We start from the raw sequence: 23853 nt of genomic DNA, 5'->3' as shown, positions 1-23853 counted from the left end.
TGATTCAATTCAATACAGTTAATGTAATAGGTCCTCACATACTGCATAATTTCTCCTGTCATTTTGAAAATGCAATTCAGTGGCAACCTAAGGAGTTAGGGGTCATAAATAACATATCCAAGACTTTCAGGGGCTACACTCAGCTCTGGATTATCAGATTATGCTCCTGTGGTCTGTGGCATCTCTGTGCAGTACAAATGTCCTTTGCAAATCTTGATGTAATAATATGTAGCACCCAAACAGATGTAGAGGAGGAATGGAAAAATCCTCCAAATTCTTACTAGATAGAGCTTAATGATAACCTGGGAAGCTAAGGAATGTTTATGACAATAAGCCTCAAAGGGCCCCCCATCCCAATCTGATTCAAGGGTAGCAGAGCTGAGACTGTGTGACCTTTCTCTGGCATCACAACCCCTTCCCAGAAGTAGTCTTCTGTATCTGGCAAAAGCTACCTCATTCATCTGGCTGTACTCCATGGTCAAAAGCAATTGGCACATTACATCAGACTAACAGAGGGACATTTTGCAATACCACCCTTGCATTTAGAAATGAAATAAACTGGGTTTCCCAAAATATGTTGTTAAGGTTTTCTCAACCCTCATGATGTCATAGTTCTCTGAAAGTCTTATATAGAGGGAGACCCCTTCTTTTGCTAAAGAACTTCAAGCAGCCTTCAAACTCTCCTACAGTGCAACAGATCAGCACAACATCAGCCTTCAGCCATGAAGACCCTTTTCCTTCTTTTTGCTGCTGTCTTGTTCTTCAGTCAAATTATTCCAGGTAAGAGATGGGTGAAAATAAGAGAAGTACGGAATATCATGTTTAAATTTAGAGGAGATGCTACAAATAGAGCAACTCTCACATTTTTTTTTTTATTAATATTTTTTTATTTTTACAACAAACACAAAACATACATGGACAAACAAAACCATAAAAAGGCATTAAAAAAAAGCATCTTCCATTTTATAGCGTGTGTCAACCAGTTACCAACTCGTTGGTGCCCCTTTCATAATCTTAAATTCTCATATCATCTATTCAAAATATACTTGTATACTTATCAATTAACAATTATTAATCATTCATAGCTAATCTATAAAATCATTTATTACAAGAAATTTTAACTTTCAATAGGATTAGTAATACATTTTCATCTATCGATTATATGTGTATATATATAATAATTAATATCAAATTTCTATTATAAAGTTTCCTAATCCATTACATTACTATATTTTCTCATCCAATCATTAATAAAAACAAGTTACTTATCTTCTTACTCTAATTTCAAATCTCAATTTAACTCATCTCTGCACATTTCATAATTTTCAATAACTTCCTCCTGCATAAGTAATTTTTAATTTTTCCAATTCTTAAAAGTTACAGTTCTAACCAGTATCAGTTACAATATCAGTTACAGTTCTAACCGGGTTACAGTTCTAACCAGATTCTTCACTACATATTTCAACAAAAAAATCTCTAGTTTAAAATCTATATGTTACTATATTCAACCATATGTAAATGTCTGATCTCTTAAAACATTTAGAATCAAATACAATTTTTAACTATATATCTCAGATTTATACTTTATTCCAGCGCTTGCATAATTTTGAGTTCACCCTTTTCATTCAATATCCCAGAATATCTAGCTGTTTATTCCTTTTTCTATATTATTGGATAAGAGAAAGCAATAATAAATGTCCTTTCAAACATTCTGCTTTTTGAAGCTTCTGTCAGTTCCATCATTGTTGTATATCCCTCGTTGTTTCTTTAAACATCTGAAGTAGTTTCTTTCAATATTGTTTTACTTCTTTTTTTTGTGCATTCTTTTAGTACGATTTTCCATTATAATCTTGTATAATCTTTTTCTCACCCTCAGTGCCAAGAACAAGTCTGTCCCTCTTCATTTATCAGTTGATTAACCCTTTTAATTCTCAGTTTATAAGCCTCACAATAATTCTGGTTAATGTTTCTGATTTCTTGTACTATTTCTTCCTTTTCCATTGATCCCGTTTTATGTTTAATTAAGTCCATTTTAGCTTTAGTATCTTTTTTTCTTTTTTTTTTTTTTGCGGGAATTTCTGCAGCTCTTCTTCCAGTTTTTTATAGTCATCCTCAATAGTTTAAAGATCTTTTTCTGCATTGTGTTTCTCGTATAGTTTATTATCTTGATAAACCTTCATTGAGTCAAAGGATTCTTTATCTTTGTTCTTGCCAAAAATAAAAAAAAAATAAAAAAAAACAAGAGAAAAAAAAGAGAAAAAAAAAAAAAGAAGAGGAGGGAAAAGACTAAGTCTCTTTAAAAAAAATCCAACTGAGGGGGGAATGGAGAGCAAAGCAGAGCTTCTAGCAGAAAGAAGAGCTACTGCCACTAATCAGGGCTCTTGTGACTAGCTCAAACTTTCCATCTTGATATTTTCAAAATCGCTTTCAACTCCACTTTCTTGTTTATAGTTACGGATGGCACCTGTATAAACATGCACACCCCACTATCTTTTTAGAAAGCACAGGGTCCTTGAGCATGCGTCACAATAGAAGAAAAAAAGCACTATGTTGAGCCTCTAGACGGTAGTGTAACTTTCTTTCATTTACTTTCTCTTAACTCCACTTTGGGTACTGTGAGTGCCCTTTCCACATACTCCTTTACAATTCTTTAATTAAATTTAATTCAATAACCATATGGACAAGGATGGACAAAGTTTCCAAATGCTCTGCATTTTTTAAGAAAACCAACCTAATTTGCTTTCCCCGGGAGAAAAAATCTGATTTGGAATATAGTTATTCTTCATAGCGGACACTTTTCCAAGCTTTGTGCTGAAATGTTCAGCTTTAAAAATGTATTAAAATATGTACATGGGGGAAAGTTGCATACAAATAAAGTCCGCACACAAATATTTTCCCCTATATGTGAGCATGCATATCTCTGTGTTTTAATTTTGAGAAATTGGATAAAAATTGCCATTAGAAAAAGAAGTGTTGAACTCACCATATTAACAATTGCCAAAAAACACACTTGTGACATCTCAGCAAAAGAGGCATTCACTAGTAAAGATATCTAAACTAAAGAGGCCTTTGCAAGTTCAATGTCTGATGGTACAGGATTTGAATTTGCATGAAAAGCAATGCTCATACTGATGGACACACAAAGGCTTCCTTAGTACAGATGGACAGATGCTTCTGTTAAAAATACTTTGCAGATGCTACCCCAAGAAAGAGGGGCTTATTTTAGCCACTTGTGTGATGAATTTGACACTGAAGAGGGATAGATTTATGAACTAGCATGCACAGGGCACAGAATGATTTGTCCAGCCCTCATTATAAGACAAAATGAAATAATCCTTTGAATGTTTCGGTTTCAGGATCTTACGGTAAGCAGCAAGGCTGGTTGACATGACAGATCCCAATCTTCTTGTCAGTGGCAGGACAGGTCTTTCTGCAAACTCCGTTATGTTTAATGCACGTTCTTGAATTCAGTATTCTTTCTCCTTCCCCTGGAGATGGAAGAGAACCAAAAACTAATCATACACCAAAAACCACTCTTTTCATAATTTTGTGAGATGATCTGTAGATCTGTATTCCTAGGAAAAGTGTAGTTATTAAAGTGTATAGTACTAGGAAGAATGCTTGCAAAAGTGCCCCTTAGGAAAGAAAAACAGTGTTCAAAAGAATTTTGAAAGTTTTTTTTTCTAGACAAAATTTTAACCAGTATCTTAGATTCTTTAGATGAAATTTGAGGAGTTTGTTTGTTTATTTACTTTCTGATTTAAAACATTTGTGGACTGCTTCTCAGTACAACTTCTTGAAGCAGTTTACAGTAGAATTTCAACAAGATAGTAGATTAAAACAGTTTATAAAACCTACGCTAAAACACTGAATAAAATATGCAAAATAAAAGATCTGGTTGCTCATTCAATTTGATAGTTCTATATGGATTAAATAAATGTTTCTTTCTAAAGTGCCTGATGCTTCATCATGAACGTTAGTGTAGAAGCTTTCATCAAAATTGACTTACCCAGATCAGAGAGAATCACAAAGGTGAGGAAAAGGAGGACGACACACCAGGGCTTCATAGTTATGATAAGATCAAGGCAGTTGGTTAACTCTTCTCTAGCGTGATCACCAAAAGAAATGCAGAAAGTATGTTGCACTCAGTCTTTTAAATCATCATCATGGGATGTACATTCCATTACAAAGACAAAGATATTCATGACTGCAAGACAAGGCACAGTTGGATTGGTTGGTTCTTTCTGTGTAGCTTGATGATAATTGGAAGAGGTGGTTTCAAAAGGTGGGTCAAGAGTTTCCATGACTGGAGATTGATTCATTTCTATTACTAAAAGCAAGAGTGGTTTAATGGCCAAGTAAATCTTTCACCTGATAACACCCATGAGCCAGCTGTTACTTATCCTGGATAAAGATTGCCTGGCTATCATTCTTCATGACCTGTACATTTCCAGATCAAGTTATGGCATCCTTCGTCATGGAGTTGTCACTGAAGAGTATTTCCATTCATTAGTTTATTAACAAGAACACTGGAATACAGAACACTGGAAACATTGACTGCAGGACACAGTGGGGACACAACAATACTTCCATTTCATTTTCATTGGTGCGCATAATTCAAAATGCTGATGCTTGTTTTTAGCGTCTTAAACAATTATTCTTTTAAATACAGCAAGAATTGCTCTCAGCTGTGTTTATAAATTACCCTAACTGTTCTCTTGTTTATAGTACCCTAGGCAAAGGGAGAGAAAATTAATTTGACCAGCTCCCATCTGTTTCCCTTTGGATTCCAAAAACATCATGATGCTTTTCTTTTTCTTTCTTTCTTTCTTTCTTTCTTTCTTTCTTTCTTTCTTTCTTTCTTTCTTTCTTTCTTTCTTTCTTTCTTTTTCTGTCTCTCTCTCTCTCTCCTTCCTTCCTTCCTTCCTTCCTTCCTTCCTTCCTTCCTTCCTTCCTTCCTTCTTTTGACTCCCTTGTGGATAGGGAACATGACTTCAACAATTCCTTACCTTTCCATTTTGGAAGGAGAAAGACAGTGAGAGGATTTGTGTTGTTCCAGTGGTGTTTCCATTTCTGGCACCCTACAGTATCTCATTCCTGGTTATGTGTCTGTAGCTGTTATTGAATATGAAGCTCCCCCTCTCCTCCATGCCCTTTCAACCCCAACAACTGTGTGACTACGCTGAAGATGCCATAACTGAAGATGAAGCAGGCACATAAGCAGAGAGGACAAGAAGCCAGGAATCTTGTCTAAAAGATCCTTTCGGGGAGGTAGATAAGAAGGAAACAAGTTGATAAGGAAACAAAGGGAAAAAAATGTCACTTGAACCAGATAAAGGAAGATGGGCCTGAGCATATCAACCCCCGGCCCCTGGGCTCAATCCCATCAACAGCTACCAGACTTGTAAATGAACAAGGCAAGAGTAGCTGCCAGTCCTGTGAATCAACAAAGCAAGAACTTTTGGGGATAATAAGGAGTCCTGAAGACCACCCATGCCTTGAATCACCTTTGGAACCAGACTTGGTGTCTTCTGTCCCTCTAGCTAGTGCCTGGCAGTCTAGTTGAGAAGGATGTGGGTAAAATGGATGTGTGTGTGTGTGTGTGTGAGAGAGAGAGAGAGAGAAGAACAAATATACATTGTAACAAGTAAAGTTTTGCTGTTGCTTTAAATTCACTGAGTTTCCATGTATTCCAAAGAACCTGTTGTACCTCAGTGTTCAGGTGAACATGATTTGTGTATGTCCCTAATTATTTCTCAGCTGTTGACCAGGGCTGTGTGTCTTGTCTGCTCTAGCCAAACCTATTTGGAAAACCCAGGTAGAAAGCAAGGGGGGGGGGGGGACTTACAAGATCCATGTGCCTCAACAGGCTGTGAGTGTGTGACTTATTGAATACGAAACTCCTCCTCTCCTCCATGACAACCACATTTAACAATGGTTTCTGTTACTGAGGTAAGCATTGGATTACAAAAATGCCAGTATGCGATCCTTTCATCATTATAGTTAATAAGGATGTTTAATGCAAAAGTGGAATCATGGCATGGTGTCTTTGTAGTCTGCTCCCCATGATACCTGTTCAGATTTTTTAAATATAATTTGAGAAACACATACACACACACACACAGCACCTGCAATATAAAAAAACATGGGAGGGGGTTGTATGCAAATTAATTTATTTACTTTTTGCATGGATAGACTGATGGGGTGATATTTGTTGCTCCAGAACCACCAGTCAAAGGCATCCATGGGGGCGGGGGGGGGCATGATGAAGCATACATTATTCAGCTGCAATACAAACCCCAATCCTTTTGTACTAAAATCACAATGTTGCATGCAAATATGTTGGGGAGTAGGTAAGCTTCTGACATGATACAGGTTTTGTTGATTTGTTGAAATCTTGTACCTATCTGCAATATCTTAATATGGGACACTGTAGGGGTTAATTTTGTCCTCTGTATTTTAAGTGTAGCAGAGAGGTGAAGATGATTACAGGTTGCCCTGAAAAAAAATGGTGAGGAATTGGAGTGGACACACTGTGGTGTCCAAACATCTTCCAAATGTACTGTCTACCTTGGTGACACTTTTTTCAGGTATACATTGAAGGCAAATCCAGAAACAACTTCTTCACATTCTAACAGCTTATTAGAATTGCTTATCATAAGAGCCAAATGCACTATTATGAGCTTCTGAATATCCATGGCTAGGAAATGAGAGAGAAGCATTGCCACTGTCTTGCTTCTGAAAATCTGTTTGGCCCTTTTGGAAAAGGGTTGTTAGGTCACCACTGCCTTTAATCTGATGCAGCAGAGCAATTTTATATTTTCATTTATGCATTCTGAAGTACCAAGCAGCTAAATATAATTTATGAGGGGGCCATGGTTTTTGAAGGACCTGAAACAGTATGGAAGGTAATAATCTGGAAACAACGATGTGTTCATCCCATAAAGCTTGAACAGTAAGTTCTGGAATATAAGCAGTTCCCTTGTACTAGAGAACAAAGATGCAATTATTGTATGCTACTCAGAATTATCTTTCAAATGAGCAACAGTTCCGTATGACAATGTATGTGACAGCCCTAAATAGAGAACTGATCTTGGCTTCCTTTGATTAAAAGAAACCCTAGGATTTAAAAACTTAGGCATCTTTTGCCATACCTGATGTCTGAGCTCACTATCACAACCTCATGTTAAATAATTTCACACATGAATCAGTGAAAATTATTGAAGATTATAGTGGAAAAACTCATAAACATTATTGCACAGGAAAAATAAAATCTGAACAACAGTACTTTGGATTCTAAGAAAGCATAAGAATTAAATCATTATTTCTTTTTGGAAATAACTTTTTGAGAGCCAATATGGTATATATTAAGTTGTTGGACTAGCACTGTATGGACTTGGGTTCAAGTCACCCTTAGCTAGGAAACTCACTGGGTGACTTTGGGTCAGTCACTCTCATTCAGCCCAACCTCCCAGAAACTTCCCAGAGTTTCTCTTTTGGGATTAAAAATGAAGGGAGATCCCCACGTAAAGTACCTTGAACTCCTGCTGGAAAGCTGTGATACAAATCTAACAGACAACATAACAAACAAACAAAATGATTAATTGTGTACACAGATCTGACTATACATAGGAACATCATCTTGGATTATCAACAGGGCTGTGAAAAGCTTTGAAGCAATGCTTCAATCTGGTGAAATTTTGATTGACTTGCCCCATTAAAGTAGTATTGTGCTGTATACAGTATAAAATTCTATGAATTGTCTTATGTCAGATTGTGAATGTTCCTTATTTGTGAACTAAAAGATTTCCCTTGTGGGTTTGCTCAATGTTTTTAAATTTTTCTCTTTTTAATCTTGATTGAAAGATCTGTTGACCAAATTCTAATTCTAATAAACTGCTCCAACTAGTCAAATAGATATTGTGATGTGCAGGTTCCTATAAGAAGCCCAAAGGGACGACTTGAAAAGCTATCCTCTGCTCCTTGTATCACACAGTGGTCAGCATTCAGAAACAAACTGCTTCAGCATATGGAATTTTCTTATATCTTAGTGCACCCTTTTTTAGCCTGGTGTCTCTGGAGGTGTGACTGCACAAATTTTCTGTGAATATTCCTCCTTTTGTATGTGTGTGTATGTGCATGCACACATCAGACAACATCCTCCCTCCTCTCATCCATGCACACAAACATACACTCTGGAATTATTCTAAGCTTCGGGCATTATTGCAAAGTAATGATTAAACTTCCAGGCCTGTTTTTTTCTTCAACAGCTATAAACAAAACAAAACAGAACTGAACAAAACCAAACAAAAACCATCTTATTTCCTTTCCCACTCATTCCCAAGAAACTGTTGGAGAATGTTTCCTCTGGATAAATTCAACTAAATGTTCCCATCTGTCTAATTTCTCTACCCCCAAATGACGGAAAATTTCAAGATACCACTTGCCTCCAACACTTCTTCCTGTTGTGATATGGATATACTTGTGTTCCCTGAAGATACTATTTTTGACTCTGTTGTATCCTCACCTTCTGCAGCAAGGGACCTGCTTTCTGCATCTTCCAATACTGGCAAAATTTTCAGGACAGTTCATATATACACAAATTCCATTGCTTTGAAGGCACAAGCTGATTGTTTGAATGGATTGACATTCTGTGTAGAAAATCAAGATACCTCATATGGGAAAAATTTAGGGCAACAAAGTACATTCTTGAATAGAGCAAGCTACCAACCCCAGCCTGTATAGAGAGATAAACTCTAATTAACCTCAAGTATGTAGACCTACTCCCTAAACCCCAACACCAGTTAGAATCAGTTGGATGGAGAAGAGTATATAAGCAGCATGCTTGATAAGAGAAACACCCAAGTTACTCAAATGTGCATAAATCTTAAGTGTAGATTGCTAAATCATGTGTGATAAACTATATGTTAACTAACTAATGAATTTGAATATGGCAATCATATACAGTGGTACCTCAGTTCACAAACTTAATTTGTTCCACGACTCTGGTCGCAACCCGAATTGGTCGTGTCCCGAATCAAATTTTCCCATAAGGTTCAATGTAATTACGGTTAATCCGTTCTGAACCATATGTTGTTGTTTTTTAAAACCGCAAAAATATGAAACAAAATACAGTACGAAGAGAGAGAACGCTAACCTTGCTCGATGCAACTTCTGGCGTGGAGGACAGGAAGGTGGGTGGGGAGGCAGTTATTGCTTGGAGGGAGAGTCCCCCTCCCTACAGGAAGCCGTGACCACATGTCACGGGAGGGAAAATGGCCACGGATCCTGTTCGTCACCTGATCCGGCGTTCGCAAACGAAGCAAAATTTTGTGAACGGTGCTGTTCGTGACCCGAATTGGTCATGAACAGAAGCGTTCGTGACCCGAGGTACCACTGTATTAACTTATCATTCTCTGTCTAGATTCCCTTTTCATTAGGAAATGCTCCAAAGATTATTGAGCAATATAGGTTTTGTTATATCCTCTTCAGATTTTTGGTCTTTTTTGCAAGGAGAAGCTGGTTTTTCCCAACACTCAGAACTGGCAAGGAGTATGATAGTTCATAAAAAAAATAAAAAATTCTAATGTCATAATAATAAAATATTAAGCAATACATCATCAGTAAGTCAGCACATTTGATTCTCACTGTCCTCAGTTCCTTAGTGATATATATATATACATACACACACAACAAAATAATCTGTGACCTAGTAAGAAGCACTGTTATTGTAGGGGGTCTTTGTGGATTTTTGATTCTGGACCAAAACATTCTGCATGTGAGTGTGGAAGGAAGGAAGAAAATTAGAGGAACTCTAAAAAATTGGGGCCCCGACATTTCTTGGAATCATCCTATTTAGAACTGCAACTGCTTACCTGCATAAAGAAGGGCAGTCAAGGCAATGTAAAAGAAGTAGCAGCTCTTCATAGCTGTGTCCAAGAAATGGCTAATGTTTGACCAGGAGCACAGTATTCCTACAGCAGAAGATACTAAGAGTTACAGCCCTGCCATAGTAGGGCCTTTTGGATTGTTAAGATTGTTAAGATGTTAAGATTGTTAAGATGTTGAAAACTGCTCTTGATAAAGGTAAACCAAGCCCACATTTCCTCTACTTCAATCTCAGCAGGTGCAGTTTGCAAATCAGTTTCTGGGATTTTTCATGAGCTTGCTATGAATTGGAAAAGGACATGCAAGCAGCTGTATTTCATGTGCCTTTCACACAGAAGGACAGAAAAGAAGTGAACTGCCCAGGAGAGATGGATCTGGAATATCCCAGAATCTGCAATAAGAAAGTGCTGCTTTTTGGCCGGCGCTTAAGAGCACTGGGGTGTCTTCAGCAGCAAACATGGGGATTTCCCCATGTCTGCTAGGACTGAATAAATATCAGCCTTTCAGACTTTACCTTGAAAATTTCAACAAGATGACAGACCACATTTGAAATAGATGTATAGTTCTGGCAACCAGACCTCTAAAAGGATATTTCACATTTGGAAAGGGGCATAAAATAAAAACCAGAAGGATTGGTTATTTTCCCTTCTTTTACAAAGGAAAATATTGTAATGATGTTGGAGAATTTTCAGGCTGTAAAAAAGGCAAGTATGATAGAATAGGATATGACAGCAATGGATCAAATGCATTGGGAAAAGTTATTTCTACACAGATCTATGAAGAAAAAGGGAGGAAGGGGATAGGGAGGGAAGAATTTTAATAGACCTGTAATAGAGCAGAGACATTATTTTGAAAGTAACAATATGGGAAGTTCTTGAACCATGCTGAATGAGGACAAGCAGAGGAAAAAAAATGAAACATCAAGAGTTTTAAGTAACAGCAATATAGAGGTGGAGGAGGAGGAGGAGGAGGAGGAGGAGGAGGAGGAGGAGGAGGAGAAGAAGAAGAAGAAGAAGAAGAAGAAGAAGAAGAAGAAGAAGAAGAAGAAGAAGAAGAAGAAGAAGAAGAAGAAGAAGAAGAAGAAGAAGAAGAAGAAGCCGTAGTCTTTTTCAGTCTATGTTCAAATTACGAAGAGTTCTTACCAGTTATCATACTTCAAGGAGAATGCAATTCACATCATAAACTCCTGCCAATTACTAAAGTTTTCAAGGTAAGCTTTCACAGCTTGAACTAAAATACAGGGACTTGAAGCTGTCACAAACCATTGTTCCTCCATCATGTTGCACTGCTTAAATATAATCAGTCCTCAGTCTCCAACTGAATGTAGCTAACATCAGACAGCCCTGTTCTCCAAAGCCAGGATACTTAAGGGTTAAGCTGACTTCTAAGCAGACCTGCATATGTCAGATGCTTTCCTGTCACCATTCGCTCCTTCATATCCTAGATTTCTGGCGATCTATATGGAAGCAAAACCATGCCTTCTGATTTATATCTGGATCTCTAGGAATGGAATCAGGAGCAGTGGGGCATGTTTCTTGTCACCATTCTTGTTTCTTTGTTTTAATTGGGATACATTGACAACAGCCATGCCAAGTTTCCCCTTCCAGCCCAAGTGATAGGCAGAATTGTAAATATGGATTTTTCCCTGCACCAGTCCTCAAAAGATGTGTCCACAGAGTGGACAACAACTCAAACTTGCTTTCCCGGCAGGGATAGGAGAGGAAAGGAAGTAGGAGAATCCACCTATTGGGGCTGCATTAACCTCGGTCCAGACAGAACACCTGGCCATCACTGGTGCCAAAAGGGTTGAAATCCAAGATGGAACTTCATTTTCAGGTGGCTTATGCACGGGAGACAAACAGCTGATAGCCCAAGGTGGAAAAGCCTCAGAGGTTGTGTCTGACTCCAGGCACATCGTGCTAGTGAACTTTAACTTTTTTAATATCTCTATTTTTATGATAAACCACTGATAGACCTCAGTAATCATCAATATAATCACTCTAGTGGACTCATGTTCATAAAGGAGAGATGGCTCTTGGCTGCACTGGTTAATAGATTTCTTAATAAATATTGTTGGACACCAACCATGAAAGAAAACTTGCTTTATTTTTAAACTCCTGTTTAATGTTTAAACTCCTTTTACCGTTATTCAAGAATCCAAGGGAACTCAGGGGAAATCCCATTGGTGGTGGACACAACCACGGGTTCAGCTGCTTTCACCCAAATGACAAAAGCAGCTTCGTACTGCTGTGCCGTAAGCCCTGGCCTTTTCGTACTCGGGCGCAATGTCACGACACACATACCAAAGAGATGGCACTTGCATGGTGACAAGACAGGGCTACCTTTGTCATCCCCTCCCCCTCTGCAAACTCTGATCTTCTTTGGTTCTCTGTGCAAAAGGAATGATGATGCTGTAAATGTCCAACCTGACTCTACTGTGGAATCAGTCCTGGGATAACTCTGTCTTCAGGCCTGACAACAAGGATGGTGGAAAAACTTCCTTTGTTTTCTTTTTGACAGATGTGATAAGAATAGCTGTTCTGGGTGTCCTATGGGTAGAAAGGTAGAATATAAATCAAAACGGTAATTGATAAATAAGAGCTAACCAAGATCTGCAGTTTTCTTCAGAAACAGAACAGAAGGTTGTTGTTTGTTGTTGTTTTTAAAAAACATTGTGAAAAAAACTAAGCAAGAATGAATCACCCTGCACAAGGGGTTAATGTTTTTAGCACCTAAAACTATACATTCAAGATTTTGAATTGATATCTGGATTATAGTTTCTCTCTCTCTCTCTCTCTCTCTCTCTGGCAAGCATGCATAACCTGGTCTTCCCTGCGCTGGAACATCTATACCTACTTTAGTTGACAAGTTCAGCGTGTCAAGTCAGAATCATATAAGCAAATGTTAACCCTTTGGCCCCCTCTAGTGGCCATCTACAGTATTGCAGCTCAGCTTTGCTAGACTAGTACAGGTGGGTAAGATTTCCACCAAATTCATTTCCTCTTTTATAAAATCAAGATGTATTTGTTTCATAAATGTGATTTGAAAGAAGTTCAAGTGGGAGAAAGCCAAACTGCCAGATTCAATTTATTTAACAATCTATTTTGGCTTGTGCTTAAAAAGTTGGAAAGTTTGAGAGGCATTATCATGTTAGAGATGTTTTGCAACCATGAGATCCACGGCCCTTTTTTCCTCACCACACAGTTCTGGTGGCCTTTGCAGTGCGCATTTATATGTCCATAAGTCAATGCACATTGTGATCTATGTGTGTTCATATTTTATGGCTGTCGTGGAGGAAGAAGAATGGAGCACAATACTGAGAAAGAAAGCTGGCAATTTATTACTGTAAAGAAATGATTGTTGGATTCCAAATTGCAGGGAAAGTGGAATATTGTTATAGTAAAAAGTTAAGTTTCTACAGAAAATTGAATTCCCACTACAAATAGCATGGTTGAATTTTATGGGCTTTGTGTTTAATGGTTGTTGTTTTGACTACTCCTAGAAAAGCCTGCCCTTTTCCAGCAATTGGTCATGTAGAGTGGTAAGAAGGGTTTTCCCAATGAAGCAATTAACTCCAACAAGATTACAGGGGATACTTTTGATTAATGCCATTTTTCTTGTTGTTGTTATTATTTGTCTTTTGGGTGGATGGCATTGGACATAGTATACTATTAAGCCTTGCCTTGATTCAGTCAAGGACAGAGTAGGAAGTCCTTGCCTTGATTCGATTAGGAAAGAAAAACGGTGTTAGTGGAAGAGTTTTTGCCTTGATTCAATCAAGGATGGAAGGATACCAGTGGAATGTCTTTGCTGCTGGTCTTGACTCTCTGGTCTGGTTAGTCAATGAATGAAGTTGGAGGAAGAAGGAAGAGGCATGGTTCATGCTTGTATGACTTTTGGATAGGGAGGAATTCTTTATTGGCCTTTACAGGGCAGAACAGTCATCAGGTAGACAGTAGTCCCAGTGATAAAAAAATAAGCAACAATATTTTTTTAAAGGGTGTTGGGACATGGAATTTACCCTCCACACCTCCTTCTGGGGCTTGGCATCAAAGAGCTGATAGAAAACACATCGACTGCCTTTTTGTGGGAGCGGATAGGGAACAGGAGCTCTGGAACATTGCGTTAGAGTTGACTCATCTCTAAAAGTTGATTTTGAGAATAATCCAGGTCCTCTAGAGACCAAGTACAATTTAGCAAAAATAAAATAGGCAAACAGGGGTGGGGAAAAAGGCACTTCCAAAATATGTTTGGAAAGATGACATATTGCCATAGATATACTTATGCCAGAAATTTCTCAAGCAAGAAGATGGAGGTGGAATGCTTCATCCTAACTGAGGTCAGTTATAGACTGGAGTCACTAATCATACTTTGTTTAACCAGGGTTTTTGAATAAACCATATTGGCTAACTGACACAGTATACAAGGCCCAGACCAAATACAGTAAGCCACATTATGGATTCCCGTACTGGGTGAGCCAAACTACACCGTGTATAACAGGAATACAACTATACTGCCCAACCCCCCTTTTGGTATATGAGGACAATGGCTCTTTTGCAGTATTCTGGAGTATGCATGGCTTAACAGGAGTAGAGAAGAAGTCCAGTTACTTGTGGGTCAGCCCTTCTTAATGCCTTTCCTGCATGGAGGTCTTGGTGGTCTGGAGATGAGAACACGTTTTGGAGCTATTTTTCTTTAGGCAGCCTTTTTCTCTAACAAAGCAAAACAAACAAACAAACAACAAAAAAGCCAAAGGGGAGAAATACTGTTCAATCATTTTTAAATTGATTTATGACAAATTGTGCATAAGCTTTATAGCTTATTACTCTGTGATGCAATGGTTACCATGATAAATATTGCTTTCTGCAGATTTCCAGTTAACTTCTGGAGCAACTTAACCTTGCTCCTGGGACTTCCTTTCCCATAGAAACCTAGCTATGCCTTTACCAGATCTGGGCAGTTTACTACTCCATTAAACTGGACATGTTGCCTTCCACTCTCTGGGCAATGCCTTTCTCCATATTTGTCTCCTGAGTGCTTCTCCAGCACCTGGGTGCTCCTCCAAGGCTGCCCTTTCCTCCTACAGAGAACCACTCCATTTCTCTGATCTCTCTCACATCTCCCCTAATCTCATAGGCATCTCTTCTCTCTCTCCTTAATCTCAGCCCAAAGGCTTTAATCAGCAAGGGAAGAGCTAAAGGGAGTCTCCTACTAGGCTTGCCTGGGCAAGCCCCATCTTTTCCCCTCCTTCTTTGTGAGGCTAGGAGTCCCAAGCAACTATTTGGGCTGTGGGTCATCTCCTTTGTATACCTGCTATCAGATATGTTTTATCAGCAAGGCAGGGCTGCAGAGATAATCTCTCCCTCCCTACTTCTTCAATAAGCTTTTTGGTAGTGGGTGAACCTTGGGAGGGGGCTTGCCTGCCTTGCCTTGCTTTGACTGCCCAAGCGAATACAGCTTGCTCATTCTCTACAGGAGAATAATGTGGAGATGGGGGAGTTCAGAATAAGATCAACTCTTGTCTGGAATTCTATCTCATTTAATGAGCCAAGACTATATCATGTATGGTGCTTGCCAAAGCCACTGACCAGACTTCTCTGTCAGGAAGCTCAAAACAGAGCCACAATGGTACTTAACTTCCACTGGTGTCTAGTTTTACCTTCAGTTGCAAAAAGAACAATGCCATAATTTAGGTCTTTCATTCCCAGTAGATCCATGGCAGGTTAAATAGTAGCCCAAATGAAGTCCTTTCTGAGGAGGTGGGAGGCGGAGAGGAATCACTGTATGATATATTGTTCATTTTAAAGAAAATCGTAGGCAACCTTATCTCAGAAAATTTGAGAGTATACATTAACTATTTTTTCCAGGATCCTACTGTGGTACCTTGAGTAGCTGTTACCATTTGTTAGCATTAGTGTTAGTAATAATAAATATTACTTCCTTGAGGATTTCAGTGCTTCAGGGCATGCTTTGTAACTTGAGTCAGGGGTATATGACTCCTTATCATGGAGTTGGATGGAGATTAGATTTTAACTTTTAAGAAGCTGTGTAGGGAGATGGCCATTCCAGGAAGCACTGACGATTGAAGAAAGCTGGAAGAGAATATTTTACCAACTCAGACATGAGGGATAGGCAATCTGTGGCCTATATGTGGCCTCCCAACACCTGTGATCATACTATTCAACTCCAGTGGTAAAATGGCAAAGTGGTGTGATTTTTGTTTTGATTTACAAAATTATGCATAGGAATCAGAGTGGAAGGCAAATTGCCAAGAGAGTGTAATGGATTCCTTTCACTGATTTCATCCCCTTAGTGTTTGTGGGTGGGGGTGGTTAAAGGTGGGCATAGGGACAGGAGGCCTCACTGCTATTCAGACAAATATGAAAAGAAACCCTTTTCATGCTTCAGTGCAGGAGAATCAGCCTATGCTGGCTGAGGAAATCTGGGATTTGAATTCTATGCATCAGGTGGCTGCCCAGCTTAAGAAGCACTGTTCTAACCAACACATTAAGTTGTAGCTATCCATCATGTTCATTTTCTAAGAAAAGTTATAGGGACTTGTTGAGGCCTTGAGGCATTCTGGGAAATAAAGACAATGCTGGGTTTCAATCTTTTGCAGCCTGGTAGGCATCAATGTATATCCATGGATAGGTTGGTATCACCTGGCAGTATACTGAGGATCCTAATTTTAAGGCCAGGTAGCACACATTTTTTTTCAGGTTGAGGGCCAGCCTGGGTTAGGGTCCAAGAAAAAAGAAGTATAACAATAGGACAATGACATTTGATTTTATATTTGATTCAATTCAATACAGTTAATGTAATAGGTCCTCACATACTGCATAATTTCTCCTGTCATTTTGAAAATGCAATTCAGTGGCAACCTAAGGAGTTAGGGGTCATAAATAACATATCCAAGACTTTCAGGGGCTACACTCAGCTCTGGATTATCAGATTATGCTCCTGTGGTCTGTGGCATCTCTGTGCAGTACAAATGTCCTTTGCAAATCTTGATGTAATAATATGTAGCACCCAAACAGATGTAGAGGAGGAATGGAAAAATCCTCCAAATTCTTACTAGATAGAGCTTAATGATAACCTGGGAAGCTAAGGAATGTTTATGACAATAAGCCTCAAAGGGCCCCCCATCCCAATCTGATTCAAGGGTAGCAGAGCTGAGACTGTGTGACCTTTCTCTGGCATCACAACCCCTTCCCAGAAGTAGTCTTCTGTATCTGGCAAAAGCTACCTCATTCATCTGGCTGTACTCCATGGTCAAAAGCAATTGGCACATTACATCAGACTAACAGAGGGACATTTTGCAATACCACCCTTGCATTTAGAAATGAAATAAACTGGGTTTCCCAAAATATGTTGTTAAGGTTTTCTCAACCCTCATGATGTCATAGTTCTCTGAAAGTCTTATATAGAGGGAGACCCCTTCTTTTGCTAAAGAACTTCAAGCAGCCTTCAAACTCTCCTACAGTGCAACAGATCAGCACAACATCAGCCTTCAGCCATGAAGACCCTTTTCCTTCTTTTTGCTGCTGTCTTGTTCTTCAGTCAAATTATTCCAGGTAAGAGATGGGTGAAAATAAGAGAAGTACGGAATATCATGTTTAAATTTAGAGGAGATGCTACAAATAGAGCAACTCTCACATTTTTGATGAGCGTGGATTTTGATGATTAGCATTTATGAAGTACGGTAGAATTAACATGCACAGCCCTTTATACAGGAAGACATGATACCTTTGCTCCACAGCTTACAGTAAAAAAATATTTTTTAAACATTTAAATATTGTATTGGTAAAGTATAACAACTAGAAGATATGATGAAGTACAACCGAAAGCAAAATATTGCAAAAAAGTATATACAAAATGGTAATTAAATGAGTGACATTTGAAGAAAGTATATATCCATAAAGTATTAATATAGCTCAAACTTTAACATATTATTAAATTGACCCAAATAGGCATCTATTACTCCATCTTCTCAGTTTTAACACAGTATATTATTTCAGTACAATGATATTTATATAATATACTTAAATTCTTAATATTCTGCTATTTAGATGCCTTAGAGTATTGAATATAGATAAGTGGATATTCTATCAATATTAATTACAGTTTCAGGTAGTCATGTTACAAGCATTATGATTATTTAAACTTTCTTAAAATTAAATATAACATTAGAAATGAATGAGAAAATAAAGGAAGAGGATACACCAAGGTAATAAGGGTTTCGATCTTATTAAATATTTTTCAGAGAAAAGAGAAGAAATAAACAGAACTATGGGATTCCTTGATTCCCTTGAAAGTGCCTAACCTAGCAAATAAAAATATTAAAATAAACACCCAGCCACTTCATGGATCAGCATAGCATGTTTCCATAATGCTTGTAACATGACTACCCGAAACTGTAATTAACCATAGTTAACTATTGGCCAATTGAGGATTGGGATTATTTAGTAACTTTTTGAAAGACTGGCCTCAGAGGGAAATTAATAGGAATACTGCTAGATGGCAGCAAAGTGCTCTTCTTATTTTTAATTAAGTTATTTACTTGTTTCACTTTTGGATGGCTGTTTGATCAGTATATTGACTTCAATGTTATAACTGGCAGGTAGTACTGCACTCAGGTGAACAATTTACTACTGCCGCCAGATATCTCAGGCAGCTAGAGGTAGTGAACTACCGGAGGGCCTTTTCACTTGCCCGATGTCATGTACAGCTGTGCTGGACGGTAAATATAAAGGAGTTCCACTGGCTAAAAGGCTGTGCCCATGTGGTTCTGGGGAAGTGGAAACCACTGGGCATGTTGTCTTACGGTGTCCATTTTATAGAGAAATACAAACAAAATTTATTTCTCCAACGATCAGCAGATATCCTGGCAGACCGGACGCTGAATATCTTCAAATCCTCCTTAAAGATGAGTGGAATAATGTTACAGAGCAGGTGGCAAGATTTTGTGCAGCAGCCCTTAAGAGTCGACGTATTATTGTGAACAATTGATATAAGCATTCTGTGTTCTATATTTATGTATTTAAAAACCGATACTAACTTTTAATTTTAATGGTTTATAATGTGTAATTTTAGGACGATTGAAGCCAGGTGCACAAATTATTGTAAATGATTTTTTAACTATAATTGACAAGTACCTTGGCTAGTATACCTCGGATATATGATCCCTTATTTGGATTGGACATATTTCATGTCCTTCCCTTCTTTTTAATATTGTACTGGTCTAATTGACTGTAATAAAGTAATTGATTGAAACAATTTACTAAGGTTAGGAAAGCTGGGAGCAGCCCAGAAAGTCTAATTCCAAGAAACCCTAACTTCATATACCCCTTGGGCCTAATCTTGAAAGCCTCTACAAATTCTGGCCTGTGGCAAAAGCTAATGCTGTACAAAGCTTCAGAAGGATGATTTGCTTTGATGATGCCCATCACCTCTAATGAGGGAAATGAAGCTACAAAGTTGCTTGTCTAGTCAGGGAGCTTTGCATCACTCCAGCTGGACGGTAACCTGGAAAAGCAATAGGATTGATGCACAGCATCCTGAGAAATAGTGGTTTGAAGTACCTCAGTGACAACAGGAAATCTGAAGCTAGGTGACCTACACCAGTAGTCCCTCACTGTCCTCTCCTCCTAGTTCCCACTCCACAACTCCTTCAAGCAAAACTTCCAAGAGAAAGATGGATAGGGAAGCCCACAGGATAGACCCTTACTGCTTTTTGTTGTTTTGTGACAGGAAATACTCAGGCTGCACCTGATACCATGGAATGCAAGAGGAGTCACCATGGGTTCTGTAAATACCAGTACTGCCCTGGGCAGACTGTGCCTACTGGAGGGACGTGTCAGTGGAGAACCCTGATTTGCTGTAAATCGTAAGTCAAAAGTCACTGTATTTATCCACTATTAAAGGGACTAGGTACATCCAGGAATTTTGTTACGACACAGACTGCTAATAGAGGAGTCCAATATATGCCACAAGATGGGGCCTTCTCTCTTGTGGTACCTGCCTTTGGAATGCCCTTTTCACAGAGCCAAGTTGACACCAACATTGCTTGCCTTTTGAAGATCTGATTTTTCACTCCTGTGTTCAGGACTGTGTGTCTACAGCCTAACTGGGCCTTTTGTCCTTTGTATTGTTTTGTCTAATTTTTAGAAACTGTAACTTGCCACCCTGTTCTTTGGGTAGTGGGTGGAAGATGTGTGTGGGTGTATGAAATAAGGAAAGGCTTCACACTATCTCCTCAGAAATAAGTCTCACTGACATAAGTGTTCATGATAATTTGTTGCCCTCCGGTTTCTTATTCAGATTTCTTAAAAAAAATCTGCTGCCATTTCCTCTTTTGTATGCATTTAATTTGTGATAATTTATAGTTAACCTCAACAGATGGCAGTTATTGGCTGAAGTCGTAGGGATTGGGAACCTCAGCATGGTCAGACTTGGTTAGAGGTTGGATAAGAGACATTCAGAAAAACCTTGGGTTATAGAACAGATTAGGAATCCCTCCTCCTCCCTCAACAAAATAGAAGGCAAACAAATGACAAATTATTGCCAGGAAAGGTACATGAATATGTTAATGAGACTTGACTAATTCTAACTGATGATTATTTTTATTTGGATATTTTCTCTATCTGCAATTCAGCAATTATTACTTGTTGCTATATGCTTCTACAAGTTTTCTGTCTTCTGTCAATGGTTCCTAGACAGATTTTCAACCTGATTGTCCAAAGTGAAATTAACCTATCAACTGCTCACAATTGCAGGGATTAGTATCCCTAGTTGTTGAAAATATTTCTGTTTGTTACTTTATTACTATTTTAAAATTTTATTTTTTTGGAAAGAAAACCCTGAGACTTAGATACAGTATATCCTTTCTTGACAGGTAGAGCACTATATCAATGGATTAATGAAATAAGTATATCTCAGTTGGCTTTTGTGTTTTATAAGAATATATTCATTTTGTTCTATTTCCACGTGAGAATTTTTAAAAGAATTCTTGAACATTTCCATGCATTTTCTAATATTTGTGCAATTTTGCCTAATTTGCTATATTTTTGTAAGCAATTTCCTTTAAGGAAATTCAAGTTTGCATATTATTTCCACTAATATTCATATTTGATAGGCATTTTCCCATAATATGTGCTTTCTTTAAAAAATGCAGTTCAAAATTCAAAGAGGTGCAAATATAGAAGCATAATTAGATTTCAACCAATAACATCTTGGTTTAGGAAGCACAAATTAAGTAAAGTTCCATCCAAACAAAAGGCAAGCAATTGTTTGTTTTCCCTATCAGTACTGCACTATTACACCAAAGTAATGGGAATTTTCCAGTACAGACTTCCAAATCTCATGATTCCAATACTTCAAGGAGACAAATTGTCCCAAGAGATTCCTTTATCCAGAATGTGAATTGATTATTTATTTATTTATTTATATTTCAAATTTAGACATTGCCCATCTCACGAGGAAGTGACTCTGGGTAGTTTACAATAAAAATAGCAAATAAAGATTAGTTAAAATAGAATAAAAATAGTATAAAAATCCAATAAAACCCAATACATACATAAATAATATCTTCCAAGATGCTGATGATAGAAAACATATGGGAGCATCTTCAGGGTGCTAGCCACCCCCAGGGTTGGGTACCCCTTTTCTCACCCCCTGCCAGTTGGCAGAGCCAGGTCTTGACTGCTTTCTGGAAGACCATGAGAATAAGGGCCTGCCTTACCTCTGGGGGGAGAGTATTCTATAGGGCAGGGGCCATGGCAGAGAAGGCTCTCCTTCTGGGCCCCACCAGCTGACATTCTTTCGACGGGGCCCACAACACCCTCTCTGCTTGACCTGGTGGGATGGTTCAATATAATGGGGGTGAGACGGTTCCTCAGGTAACCCAGTCCCATGCCATGTAGGGCTTTAAAGGTGATAACCAACACCTTGAATTGGACCTGGAAGCAAACTGGGACCCAGTGCAGCTTGCGCAGCAAAGGTGTGACATGTGCCATCTCTGGGGCACCCAAAATTGCCAGCGTGGCTGCATTTTGAACCATTATATCTGAGATGGCTTCGTACTGAAACCCTCTTTTTATTAGCACTTTAGGTCATAGATTGTTAGAATTCAAAGAAGAAACTTTGAAGGTCAGCTAGATCAACCTCCTCCTCAAGTATATGCCTCTTGCGTTTGCGGTTCATTGTATTGCACAGATGTCCTTCTAACCCCTTCTATTCGTTAGCTGTAACTTCTCCTTTTAGAGCAATTGTTTGTTTGAACATAGAATAAGCCAGCTCCCGCTTCTGTGTCTATCTTTCCATTAACTCCTACAATGGTAGAGTGAATAAGCTACCTTTTCAGTTTGTATATGGCAAAGAAAAATAATTTATTTTGATTGGCTGTTCTCTCTCTCTCTCTCTCCCTCCCTCCTTCCCTCCCTTCCTCTCTCTGATTCTGTAGTCCTTGGAGCCGGAGAGGGTGATCAAGTCAACCATAGACAAAGCAAGACTTCTGGATTCTGGAGAAATACATGCCTACTTTGGAAACTGGTGGCCTCAGCTTCAAAGTCAAGCATAAGGAGCTACTTGTTTGGACTGTAAACAGACATAATGTTCTGCAAAGAAATTCACACCTTTCCACCCGATCCTCCCCTTCTACACTTATCCAATTTTTGACTTGAGGAGAAATTTCAGAAAGTATAAGTAAATCAGCTAGAGTTCTCTACACAGAATTTTGGAAATGAAAGTCAATCCCAAATTGAGAAATAATCAGATAAATTTTAGAAACAGGCTGTAATATCAGAAAGTACAGATTATGGATAGTTTAAACAAAGAGAGGCAAAATGGAAGGGAAAAGAGAGATTTCAAAACTTTATTTGTTTTTCTGGTATTCTGTGGAAGAAAGTTACATTTTTACTTACAAATGATAAATTACAAAGCTAGTATAATCTGTTTCCTTGTGATATGCATCAAAGTATGGCTTGTTTAAAGATCTGCACAATCACGCACCTTCTGCTGCATTTGCATATCTGGTTTCTTGTTCCTTCCAGCTTTTTTCCCCTCCCATTTTTCTTTTACACACACACACACACTTAAAGATTTTTAAAAAGGAAGATAAAAACTAATACAAACTAATATCAACTAATAAAAAGAAAAGAAAAAGAAAGGAATCAAAGAGAAAGCTGAAAGTGCAAGAAAGAAAAAAAAAGAAAACAGAAAAGAAAGAAAAAAGATACAAAGAAGTAGCTTCTGATCTTCTTTACAGCAGTTAAAAGTACAATTATAAATTTACCACTTACTCTGAGTTTACAGCATAACTCAGTTCTTTCTATAATCTATCCTGTCTAATCATCAAACCATAAATCCTAAGTTCATTTTTTCTGTTTTACACAAAAAGTCCACAAGGAGTTTTCAGTCAGCAATAAATGTAGATATTGTCTTTTCTCTGATCAAAGAAGTCAATTTAGCCATCTCATCTCTGCCATTTTTCAAATACAGTGCAAATTGTGAAGTCTGCAATTTCAGGCATGCACATCTTCAAATGCAGTTTACGAAAATCACCCATGAGAGTTTGAACACTAAAAAAAAAAAAACTTTATGCATTTGCACTGAATGATACCTCCTATTTTCCTATTAATATTTCTGAATCCTGTAAAACCTTACTAACAAACTAAAATAAAGTGCATATCTTAAAGCAAATTTGAGAGTGTTTATTGCAGACTTCCCCATTCAGATGATTTCCAGATGTGTTGGATGACAAGTCCTACCGTTTCACCCAGTCCAATATAACGAAAGTAGCAGGTTGAGGAAGCCAGCTCCATTACCTTACTATTATGAATTAGTTGAGATTTTACCTCCCAAGTGATGGCTGGCTTTCTGATCTGTAACCCTTTCTTTAAAAAAGTGTGCTTTGAATCAAGCTAATTCAAAAAGAATGAGCAGTTTGAATAAGACAGGATTCTTCCA

General features: G+C 38.1%; 2 long non-coding RNA genes across 11 annotated transcripts; one reads left to right on the top strand and one right to left on the bottom strand.

The window, feature by feature from the left end:
• Positions 1 to 56: 56 nt before the first annotated feature.
• On the top strand, positions 57 to 23586 carry LOC103062422 (uncharacterized). Of its 2 annotated transcripts, none has more exons than XR_015798220.1 (5): positions 57 to 780; positions 12701 to 12859; positions 17268 to 17462; positions 19639 to 19774; positions 22349 to 23586. It is a non-coding gene; the product is annotated as an uncharacterized LOC103062422 (long non-coding RNA). The 2 variants fall into 2 exon arrangements; XR_015798221.1 differs by having other exon boundaries at positions 65 to 780; positions 17372 to 17462.
• LOC112543127 (uncharacterized) lies at positions 1613 to 12679 on the bottom strand. 9 transcript variants are annotated; one of them, XR_015798214.1, is made up of 5 exons: positions 11031 to 11457; positions 9876 to 9974; positions 8448 to 8651; positions 4010 to 4207; positions 1613 to 3488 (listed from the first exon to the last, which is right to left on the bottom strand). It is a non-coding gene; the product is annotated as an uncharacterized LOC112543127 (long non-coding RNA). The 9 variants fall into 9 exon arrangements; XR_003086548.2 differs by having other exon boundaries at positions 8528 to 8651; positions 11031 to 11356; XR_015798213.1 differs by having other exon boundaries at positions 4010 to 8651; positions 11031 to 12679.
• Positions 23587 to 23853: the final 267 nt, after the last annotated feature.

The sequence above is a fragment of the Python bivittatus genome, unplaced genomic scaffold (assembly GCF_059951505.1).
Source record: "Python bivittatus isolate LINGU-HERP-01145 unplaced genomic scaffold, Pbiv_v1 ctg000690_np1212, whole genome shotgun sequence".
In the NCBI taxonomy this organism is placed as follows: Eukaryota; Metazoa; Chordata; class Lepidosauria; order Squamata; family Pythonidae; genus Python; species Python bivittatus.
This window is presented reverse-complemented; position numbering and strand designations above follow the sequence as displayed.